Source organism: Prunus persica, chromosome G3 (genome assembly GCF_000346465.2).
Source record: "Prunus persica cultivar Lovell chromosome G3, Prunus_persica_NCBIv2, whole genome shotgun sequence".
NCBI lineage: Eukaryota > Viridiplantae > Streptophyta > Magnoliopsida > Rosales > Rosaceae > Prunus > Prunus persica.
The window spans coordinates 24320633-24333131 of record NC_034011.1 but is presented as its reverse complement, the minus strand read 5'-3'; the positions used below and the strand labels follow the sequence as shown (position 1 = coordinate 24333131).

At 37.7% G+C, this 12499-nt stretch overlaps 1 pseudogene; it reads right to left on the bottom strand.

The window, feature by feature from the left end:
- LOC18782056 lies at positions 1264-10869 on the bottom strand (annotated as a pseudogene).

The following is a 12499-nucleotide window of genomic DNA, read 5'->3' as shown; positions in this document are numbered from 1 at the left end:
ATGAGTGCCTGAAAAGGACTTAGATACGTGAATTATCATCTAAAGAATCGAAAGAATATATTGAATGCATTGAAATCTAACTTGGATTGCTTGTGGTTGATTCCGAACTAGACCTTCATCATTCTTTTTCAACCTTAAAATTTAATTTAATTTTTATTCTCAATTGCTTTTATTAATTTCATTGTTTGTTTCATAAACTTTCACAACAACAATCTTTATAAATTTACTTGCGTATCAGTTAGATTTAATTTAGGTATTTGAATATTAGATTAATTTGGAATCCTCGTGGGAACGATACCTGAATTTGTCAAACGCTATACTACATCAATCTTGTGCACTTGCAAGGACAGACCAAGTTTTTGACTCCGTTGACGGGAATTCCTAAATTAATTTAGAATTTGGATTCCTAATTTACATAATTGAGTTTGTTGTTATTATTTATTTTGGTTTTCTTTTCTTTATTTATATTTATATTTTCTTTCCCTCTTAAAGTTATTGTGGTTTCAGGTTATATAAGATTCAAAGAAGAAGAAGGAAGACAATTTTCCCTTGGCAAGTGTTACACGCCACTTTCCAGCTTTATTAAATAAAACAGAAATAAAAGCACGCATCTTTCTTCACAGCCAGTAATCAATTCATTCTCAAGGCTTATGTACTAGGTAAATGTCACCATTGGATTGGTTTTCAATTCGTCCAACGCCGTACGATTACTACTTATCCCCAAACCATAGCATTATAGACTTGATTAGTCTAATGAATTTGACTTCCTGTTGTGTTCAAATTATAGACTTGATTACTCATGTGAATGACTTACTTACTTTCGTAAGTTTCTAAGAAGAATAGCTTAAGAAGTAAGAATATCTTCATTGCACTTCCTATAGAATGAGATGTATATAAACAAAGGGTACCATAAATGAAAGTTAGTCTTTCATATTTATGTATTTTAATCAATTAATGAGGGTATGGTAATTAGAATATGTTAATTATGTTTAACATGGTTCTATTACTAGTGCAACACTATCGTCTGGGACACAACTTAGAACTAGATGTGTATGGTGAGGTATTGTGTGAATACTATCGTATGAGATTACACAAACGGCTAAGTAGTTGAAGAAACCGCATTCACTAATTATCCAAGTAAACTTGATGGTATTTCACTAGGAAAGGTTCAAGGCCAATAACTACCTATCCTGACGTGGTATCTTTCCGATCGAACTCTCTCAAGTGTTTGTATTTTTATTTTTATTTTGTTGATTAATTTTTTACATCCATGTGGGGATTGTTGGAAAATTTTAATATTTTAATATTAAAAGATTTCTTATTATAGGATGTATAAAATTAGAAGTGACAATGAACAGGTTTTAAATGAAAAGTTATATAAGAGTTGTACACTTTGACTTTTCATTATGACACAGCCCCTCTAAACAGGTTTTTTTTAGTATTATAAATACGGCAACACATTGAGAATTTAATAAAGAGTTTTTTATTTTTTATTTTTTTAACAATAGAGGCTAAGAGCCCACAAACAACACGGGACCTGGACACTCCAACAGCATCCGCAGGCAAACAATTCACTAGGAAAGCTGGCACCTCAGCAAAAGATTGCACCCCAGGGCAATAAAGAGTTTTTCATTCACTGCATACATGAGTCTTTGTCAGTAAAATAGAGTCTTATATTGAGACATAGTTCAAGCACAAGTCAGCATTCGTTGTTCTTGTGGCATGAAATGTTACTATCACAAGAAGGAAGTTATTGTATTTTGGGAGATGTTTGCCATTGGAACCTGAAGCACCAGTGATGAGCAATTTCATCTTAAAAAGATAGAACTAAGTTTTAGACTCGACAATATTCTGATTTTTCTAAAACTTCTCTCATATTGTTCTAATTATTTTATGCATTTAATTTGGTATTTATTTGCACGAATTAAGTTCTTTTTTCTTCTTCTTTAAATATAGCAATTAAACCCCTTATTTTTCTAACACCCTGATAACCAAATCTTGCGTACTTCTTCTATAAAAATTCATATGCGTAACGGGACAAACCCAACTCAAAGTATTCAAACCATATTCATATTTTAGCATGGTATCAGAACAATCGATCCTAGGTTGTCTCTAAACCCTTATCTCAAATTTCTCATATTCAAATCTCAAACCCTAAATCAAATTCCTCATATTTTCCCCAAATCCAAATCCCTCAAATCTAAAGTCCTCAAATCCTCTTATCAAAATTCCTAAACACATACCCTCAAATCTTATACACATACCTCTCAAATTTAATTCCTACATCAAATTCCTCAACTCAAATTCCTCCAATCATAATTCCTCACATTCTCATATCACATCTTACTTCCGCTGTAATGTTAGGAACCCCTACGATTCTCCTCCTTATTGCAGACTCAAAGAAGCATGTGGTCAATCCTGCTGACCTGGCTACTCGGACTCATGTTTCTATCGCCACCACCAAAGGTTCTACTTTTCATACGTCATCTCAAAAATCCGCATGGATTATCGACTCGGGTGCTACGGATCACATGACTTTTGATCCTAGCCAACTTATTAGTCGTAAATCATCCACTTTGTCGGCGGTGTCTAATGCTAATGGTACCCCTTTCCCTGTAGTTGGGGAGGGTTCTCTATCTCTCTCTACTTCCCTACATCTGAATTATTTATTACTTGTCCCATCTTTGGATCATAACTTGTTATCTGTTCCACAACTTACTACTACTTTGGGGTGTACCGTAACATTTTGGCCGAATAATTGTGTTTTTCAGGACATCCTCACAGGAAAGACGATTGGTTGTGGTACTCGACAGGCAAACTCTACTACTTGGACTGGGCACCGGATAATGAGGTCAATATTGGTCAAGCTTTTAGAACCAGTGGAACCCGTTTTGAGGAGGAGAGAGACAAAATTTGGTTATGGCATAAACGTCTTGGGCATGCCTCGTTCGGTTATCTTAAGAAGTTGTTTTCATCATTATTTTTCAGTCTTGATATTTCCAGCTTCCAGTGTGATACGTATGAATTGGCTAAGAGCCATCATGTCCTGTTCCCATTAAGTTCAAATAAGAGTTTGGTTCCATTTTCTCTTGTTCATTCTGATGTTTGGGGACTTGCTAAAATTGCAACTCCGGTAGAGGCTCGATGGTTTGTCACGTTTATAGATGATTGCACACGCATGACTTGGGTTTCCCTTCTCAAAACTAAAAGGGAAGTCAGTTCCAGGTTTCAACAGTTTTATCAAATGGTGGAGACTCAGTTTCATGCTAGAATTCAGGTTCTTCGTTCTGACAATGGCGGAGAATTTCTCAACCATAATCTTAACCAGTTCTTTGAAGATCATGACATCATACATCAACGCTCATGCCCTTACACTCCCCAACAGAATGGGGTGGTTGAAAGAAAGAACAGACACTTATTGGAAGTCGTTCGTGCCTCTCTTTTTGGTGCCAATATGCCACAATCCTTTTGGGGCGAAGCCGTCGTCTCTGCAGCATACCTTATCAATCGGATTCCCTATAGTATCTTAAATTTCCAAACACTACTTCAAACACTTCACCACCATATCCAAACACTTCCCACCCCAAACCTGGAACCTTGAATTTTTGGCTGTGTTGTATTTGTCCACTTACATGATCACCAACGAAGTAAATTGGATCCCCGAGCCGAAAAGTTGTGTTTTCATCCTCAGAAGTAAATTGGATCATTGGTTATGCATCTCATCAGAAAGGATACCGGTATTATCATCCTCCTAGTCATAAGATCTTCCCCTCCATAGATGTTGTGTTTGAGGAACATGACTTATATTTTTCAACAGCCTAAGAGGAGAATCAAGAATCCACCACTGCTCCAATTCTTGATTTTTTTTCCCTAGGATGTCACTCTGCATCAAAATGATCGATTTTCAGTGGAAAGAAACCGATCACCTCCCCTTAGTTCTTCAACTATAGAGAACCTGCTTCAAAAAGACCGGTCGCCAGTAGATAAGACCAGTCGCCAGAGGAAAACGATAAGTTGGCTCCACGCTATCAAAATCATGAGGAGGAAATTGAACCGTTTTTTGAGATTTTGCCCGCTTCAGCTCTATTACCGCACCAATCACCTGCTGAGGAAGTCATTCAGGTAACATCTTTTCCTAAAACTGATAACACTAATGAAATATCCCATGATGATTTGATTTCAGAAGGCATAGAGCCTACATATCAGCTTTCAGAAAGGAAGAACCGTGGCAAAGCTCTAGTACAATATAAAGTAGATCTTAAAGCCAAAGGAAAATACCTCATCAATAATTATATATCTCACAGCAGATTATCAGAGTCACGTGTGCACTATGTGAAGCAGTTGGCTGACATATATGTCCCCAACATTGTAACTGAAGCACTAGAAGACCCAAAATGGAAAGAAGCTATGAATGAAGAAATGCGAGCTCTCCAAAAGAATGTCACATGGGAACTCGTGCCTTTACCTCATGGAAAGAAGACAGTAGGATGCAGGTGGATTTATACTGTGAAACTCAAAGCAGATGGATACGTTGAAAGATATAAAGCTAGATTGATGGCGAAGAGGTACACACAGAGATGTGGGATAGATTACGAGGAGACCTTTGCCCCAGTAGCCAAGATTAACACTATTAGAGTTCTATTGTCTCTAGCAGCAAATCTCGATTGGCCAGTACATCAATTTGATGTCAAAAATGCATTCTTACATGGAGACTTGGAAGAAGAAGTATATATGGACTTACCCCATGATGTAATTCAGCTCCTGATAAGAAAAATCAAGTTTGCAAGCTCAGAAAGTCATTATATAGGTTAAAGAAATCTCCTAGGGCATGGTTTGGCAAATTTACTAAATCTATGAAGAATTTTGGATATACATAGAGTAATTCAGATCACACCCTATTCTTGAAGCGTGATGAAGGAAAACTTACTGCATTGATTGTTTATGTAGATGACATAATCGTAACTGGAAACAATTGAAGTTGCAAAAGTATTTGTCTCAGGAATTTGAGATGAAGGATTTAGGTGATTTGAAGTACTTTCTCGGAATCGAAGTAGCAAGATTAAAAATTGATATATTTCTGTCTCAAAGGAAGTATGTAATGGATCCACTCACTAAACCAGGAATACTTGGATGTAAGCTTGCTGACACATTCATTGAGATGAATCATAAGTTGTGTGAAGACATGGACCAAGAACCAACCAATAAGGAACAGTACCAACGCCTTGTTGGAAGGTTGATATATTTGGCACACACAAGACCAGATATTGCATATGCTGTGAGTGTGGTTAGTCAGTTTATGCATTTGCCTAGTATTTCTCATAGGAATGCAGGTGATCGGATCTTAAAATACTTAAAGTCAGCTCTTGGAAAAGGATTAATGTGCTCCAAAATGGAGATCTTGAAGTTATTGGATACATAGATGCTGATTGGGCTAGTTCTATTACAGATAGACGCTCTACTTCAGGTTACTTTACATTCATGGGAGGTAACCTAGTCACTTGGTGGTGTAAAATGCAAAATTTGGTTTCTCGGTCTAGTGTAGAAGCAGAGTATCGAGGAATGGCTCACAGAGTTTGTGAATTATTGTGGATCAGAAGACTATTGACAGAATTGGGCTTTAAGCCAGAAAAGCCAATGAAGTTGCATTGTGACAACAAGTCAGCTATCGATATTGCCCACAATCCAGTTGAACATGATCGAACCAAACATGTTGAGGTGGATAAATATTTTATCAAAGAAAAAATTGAGAATAAGATCATCCGCCTACCATTCGTAAAATCAGAAGATCGATTAGCAGATATCTTAACAAAAGCTGTTTGTGACAGAGTATTTCATGACTCACTTACCAAGTTGGGCATTAATGACATATATGCACCAACTTGAGGAAGAGTGTTGATGTGAGTCTCCTAATTAATTAAAGAGATTTATTTCATTGATTAATTAAGGGATTTACTTTCCTATTCTATATAGTTGACAAATCATTGTATAATTAGGAGATACTATCCTAATTGATTACTGTATCTATTTTAGCAGGTTCTGCCATTGCCAACTGGAACCTTTTGCCCTATTTTTATCATTATTACTAGACAGGTCAGATGGAATCTGCCCAAGTGCTTAGTGTTGTACGGAGGCGTAGTATATATGTGACCTATATGAAGCAGATGCAAAATTTGACAAATATAAATAAACCAATAATACACATGATTTATACTAGTTCGACTTTGTAGTCTATCATTTGAGCCAATACACCCAATACACTCTCAAACATTTGAGCCAATAACAGTACTCAAATTCTTGCTCGCAAACAATTATCAAAAGAGATGTAAAACAAATGTACCAAGCAACTCATAAACAAAAATAGGAAACAACAAGAACAGAGGAGAAACTTACGAACTCTTCTTGTCGTTCACAAAGTTGCTAGCACACCCAATAGGAAATGGAGACAAATATAAGGCAAACACCGAATGATCAAAAGAGGCAAGATAAAACTAAAGTTGTTGTATGCAGCACAGTAGAAGCATACGAAAAAGGAGAATTTATTCTCTCTCTTTAAGAGCAAAAGGACGTGTATTTGGTGCAATACAATTGGTTTGGTGCATATCATTTTCAAGTTTTAAAAGTGGGGGATCACCATACCGGTAAATGTCACCACTGGATTGGTAATCAATTCATTTTCAAGGCTTATGTACTAGGTGTTAGTACATATAGGTAAATGTCACCATTGGATTGGTTTTCAATTCGTCCAACGCCGTACGTTTACTACTTATTGTCAAACACAGTAGGGTAAATATTCAAATATGCTAAGATACACTCATATTATTAGTCTTCTCTAATATGGAGGTATTTATACAAGTACAAAGATGTGTACCCTAAATAAAATAAAAAATATATCTAAATTACAATAGGAAGTAAATCTCTCTTACAATAGGACTAAATAATAATTGGTAAGTAACCAAAATTCTAATAAAATAAGGAACCAAAATCCTAACTAAGTACGTCTAAACCCTAATGAATTTGATTTCCTATTGTGTTCAAATTATAGACTTGATTACTCATATGAATGACTTACTTACTTTCGTAAGGTTCTAAGAAGAATAGCTTAAGAAGTAAGGATATCTTAAAGAGTAAATATCTTCATTGCACTTCCTATAGAATGAGATGTATATGAACAAAGGGTACCATAAATGAAAGTTGGCAAAACGTCACTTTTGGTCATGTGGTTTCCCACTTTTATCACTAAGGTCCATGTGGTTTCAATTTGATCATTTTTGCCACGGTGGTTTTCAATTTAAACAATTCAAGTCCAATCTTCAATTTCTGTCAAATTAGGTTAACTGCTGTAACTTGTTGAGGTGCATCCACATCCTATAGCACTATTCATGAATGGCACTATTCATGGAACTTGAATACAGAACATAGGAAATAGAATTTAAACACCTACCTGAATGGCAACTTGCAGACAGAAACTCAACAAATCCAAAACAGTATCCCTGCAGCGGCACACACAAATATGTCAGAAAATCTATATCTGAGCAGGAGACACTTCTGGCACGGAAGACATCTCACATTAGAGACTAACCTTCTTATTTCGAACTTGGATACCTCCTTGCTTTATTGGTCCAAATTTCTTGAATTCTTCCTCAAGCTGATTAGCCGTCACATTTAAGGGGAAATTCCTTACGTAAACAGAATAACCCTCAACTACAATAAATGCAATTTCGTCATTATAGAAAAGCAAATTGATGACTAAATTCAGAAAAATGCAAATTTACAAATTATATTTCAGTTATATGAAGATTTCAAATGGAAACTTGCAAATATAAAGAGAATAAAAAGGGAGAAAATTCAGAAAAGCCTAGCATTCCTTCCTCATTAGTATCATTACCCTCTGGGGTACTAGTGCTAGTTGGCGCTGATGCTTCAGGCACAGAAGCAGGTGGAGCCGATGCAGGCAAATTATTCTCTGCTTTCTTAGGAAATAGAGAAGCAAAAACCTCCATGTGATGTTTCTGCAGAACCAAGCCAATGTCAACAGCTCCACCTCCATTCTTGCCATCTGAAAAAGTGATGGCTCCTCTTCTACCTATAGGAACCACTTCGGTACTCTTTGGTCTTCCCCACCCGAAATCAGTATCGTACATCTTAAACTGATGTGATCCAGCGGTGGTAAACACCCTGGAATGATCAGTAGTAGCCTGAAGATCAGATTCAGAAAGGTACAAACTCGAAACTAAGTTCCCTGCCCCATTCAAGACCAGTGTTTTCAAAGGCATGCCTTCGCGCTCGTCGGAGCGCGCGTCGGAGCGAGGCGGGAGGAAAACGCCCGAGGCGATCGGCTGTTTCGCGAGTTGCACGTTTAGCGCTGGGAAGGCGTGAGAGGCGTTGGAAGGCGTGAGAGGCGTTGAGAATCTGAAAAATCTAAACTGAAACTTCTCTGCGAGGCGTTGAGAATCTGAAAAATCTGAAACTTCTCTGCGAGGAAGACGACCTCGCGAGGAAGATGACCCAGTTTTTTTTTATTTTTTTTTAGGCATAATCAAACGACGTCGTTTTGATTGCAGTGTTTTAAAAAGAAATCTTTGAGTGAAACGACGTCGTTTCACTTGGAGTATGTTGAAAAAATTAAAAACCAAAGTTTCAGTTTTTGTACTTACCTTTTTTTTTTTGTACTTACCTTTTTTATAAAAACAAAAAAAAAAAACGTTTCAGTTTTTGTATTTGAGTGAAACGACTGTAGCTTTGATACTTACCCTTTTTTTTTTTTCCTCTTTTTCTTTACCTTTTATGTAATAAACTTAAGGGAAGAATTAATATCTTTTTTTTTTTCCCTAACTCCCACCGACTGTAGCTTTTGTTCTTACCTTTTTTTTTTTTTTTTTTCCTTTCTTTCTCTAAATTAATATAATAACGTATAGACTTATCTTTTTTATATATATATATATTGTGTAGTACGTGTACAACCCTAATTTCTACCCTTACCAGATAACTCCATCAATTTCAAGAATTCTCTTCATCTTTCGATTGCAAGTAAGTCTTTTTTTTTTTTGTTTTTTTTTTTTGACGTACATGCATCATACTTGTATAATTTGACTATAATAAACTATAATTTGAAGTTTCGTATAAATTTTTTTCGATTTTTTTTTAAATACACTAGTTATCTTATTCGTTTATGTGATTATTATGTTTTGGGATAGATTATTATGTTTTGAATGACAATTAGTACTTATATTTGATTATATTTAAAAGATTGTTATGGTTGAATAAGAATTAGTTGTACAATTTAATCGTATTGTATTATTCATAAATTTTTCTTATTAAAATAACTTAATGTTCAAAAGGCTTACGCCTCAATGCTTCAAGGCTTACGCCTCGCATAGCGCTACTAAAAACGCCTCGCCTATACGCATCGCCTTTGAAAACATTGTTCAAGACCCCGTCATTCAAACCTTTTATGGCTTTACTGATCGCATTTACAGCCACAAAGAACCCATCTTCTCCCAAAAGTCCTTTTTTTTCTTCTGCAAATGCCCCTGGCCCGTTATGCAGTTGCCAAAATAGGTTGCAGGTATAGGAGGGTCCAAGCGAGACCGACAGTCCACGCTAAGCACCATAAGTATTTGGTTGTCTTTTATTTCTTCTTCTTCTTCTTCTTCTTGTTCTGCTTTGACTAAGCAAACCCATGTGTAGAGGCACATGTTAGACAAAACGTTGACAAATTTAGAACAGATTGATGATATTGTTGTTGTTTCTTGATCATGACAGATTGCCTTAGTGCTTCAATTTTTGTGCTAGTGAATTCAAACGTGCCTCAAATCGAATCTAGTTAGAGATTTATAGCGGGTGGCAACCAACAAGCTTTGGTTGTTGGGTCGTTGGTCCATATTCAGAAACTGGTTCAAGTAGATTGCTTCGAGCTCGAGCCCAGCTGGGTCCTGGATGAAGACCCTTCTGTCATAAAATGGTTTCAGCTGATCAGACAACAAAGTATCAGGTTCATGTTTGCATAAGTGGGCCCATGATTTTTGAAACATGAACAAAGTTTTGCCATCAAGAGCTGCATGGTGCATGGAAATTCCAATGGAGAAGCCGCTGCTGTTGGGAAAGAGAGTGATTTGAAAAGCCATCACAGCAGCTTTTTCACGAGATATTGCCAATTGGGGTACAAGAGGATGGTATTCTTTGGCTTCAATGTTGAAGTCGTTGCTTGAAAGACGGTGGAAATCAGCATCAGAATGGGCTGTGGTGAGCGAAACGGCGCCGCCTTGGACATAACTGAGAACGGGTTTGTGGGAGTCCTGGGGCCAAGTGATGTTTCCTGCCAGAGGTAGAAAGTGTTGGAGGGTGACAGAGAGTGAGGCTTTGAGTTTTTGAAAGAGTAGAGAATCAAAGAAGGGTTTTGTGTCAGCTGAGGCAGAGGAAGCCAAAATTTCGTAGAAGGAAAGGCGGTGGAAGTGTGGAAACCTTAGCCATAGGAGGTCGAAGAAGGTTAGGGGAAGATAAAACTCTGCAACATCTGGTTGTGGTTGTGGAGCTACACTGCAGACCTCAACTAGTTTTACTGAGGTTGAGCTTAGCTCTGCCATCGGACTATTGGAGTTAGAAACTATTGACCATATCTAATTCACAGAAATGCCAAGGGTTGGGGGGACGCACAGTGCGGACCCCTTGGAGGCCGGAAAAGTGGCTGGGAAGGTGCTCCGGCGACCCCTTGGAAGCTTCATGGGCGACCCCAATATGCCCACCATGTGTTCGAAGAAACTTCACCCTTCACCCATAACCACTGCCGTCCTTTTCTTTGAAAAACGCATGGGCATTGGACACCAAGTTAGAGCATTTCCACCAGTTGCCCTTTGCCATGGCAAGATGAGACCTAGGGCAGCCACTATTCACGTGAATAGTGGCTGCCCTAGCCCCCTCCAGCAAAATGTGTTTCCAGCAGTTGGGGCTTGCCATGGCAAATACTATTCATTTTTTTGTTTTTTTCACAACTTTGTTTACTTAAACAATTAATTTGGATAATATTTTCGGATAAGATTTTTGGGTTCCTACGTGTCATTACTATTCATATCGGATAAGATTTTCAGTTTCAAATTTCAGATAAATTTCAGATACATTTCAAAATTCAAATTTCGGATAAATTCAAAATGTCAAATTTCAGATACATTTCGAAATTCAAATTTCAGATAAATTTGAAATTTAAAATTTCATTTGAATTTCAAATTTCAGATAAGATTTTCACCATCTAAGATTGCGCCGCGTATCATATCTATATGTGTACATTTTTCTATAAAACCAGAGGTTCAGCTCATACCTCCCACCCAGTTCTTATCTACACTTCCATTTCTCAAATTTTAGATTTCATTCTCCATTCTCAATGGCAGACATGGAAGAGGTTTTGGAGAGGCAAGAGCGAGAAACTAGAGAAAGAATGCGTAGACGAGCTGCAAGCAAAAGGGCGCAGAGAGAACTAGATGAGCAACTTGGCATAGCAGTTGCTTTGCTGGAGGAAGAAAACCAGGGTCGCCGTGGTTCACGAGAAGGCCGTCGCCCAAATGTGGACAGACATAGACATTCACGGGGTAAGAATCTTATGGAAGATTATTTTATCCCACAATCTCTGTACTCTGATGTTCATTTTCGAGGGAGATATAGACTGCAACCCCATTTGTTCAATAAAATCATGCATGATATTTGCAATTATGATGAATATTTTGTTCAAAAGAGAAATTGTGCTGGAAATTTGGGACTTCTTCCACAGCAGAAGTTCACAGCTGTGATACGAATGTTGGCGTATGGGTCATCTGCTGATCAGGTGGATGAGATTGCTCGGATGGGGAAGTCCACTGTTTTGGAGAGCTTGGTGTGATTTTGTGATGCAGTGGAAACTCTATACACCAGAGACTACCTTCGCAGACCTACGCCCAGAGACCTGCAAAGGCTTCTCCAAAAAGCTGAGTCTCGAGGATTTCCTGGCATGATTGGTAGCATTGACTGCATGCACTGACAGTGGAAAAATTGTCCAACTGCTTGGCAAGGGGACTACGGAAATAGAAAAGGGCAGAAAAGTATCATCCTGGAAGCAGTTGCTGGTTTTGATACATGGGTTTGGCACGCCTTCTTCGGAGTTGCCGGATCTCAAAACGATTTGAATGTCCTAGGTCAATCCCCGGTGTTCAATGATGTTTTGAGAGGTGAAACCCCAAATATCACATATGAAATTAACAATACCATCTACCAGAACGGGTATTATCTAGCTGATGGCATCTACCCAAGGTGGACAACATTTGTGAAAACAATTCCACATCCCCGATCCCATAAGCAAAATTTTTTTTGCTCGCTATCAAGAGGGGTACAGAAAAGATGTTGAGAGGTGCTTTGGTATCCTTCAAGCTCGGTGGGCTATTATCAGGGGCGCAGCACGTCTATTTGACGAGGAGGTGCTTATGAGTATAATGATGACTTGCATCATCCTCCATAACATGATTGTGGAAGATGAATA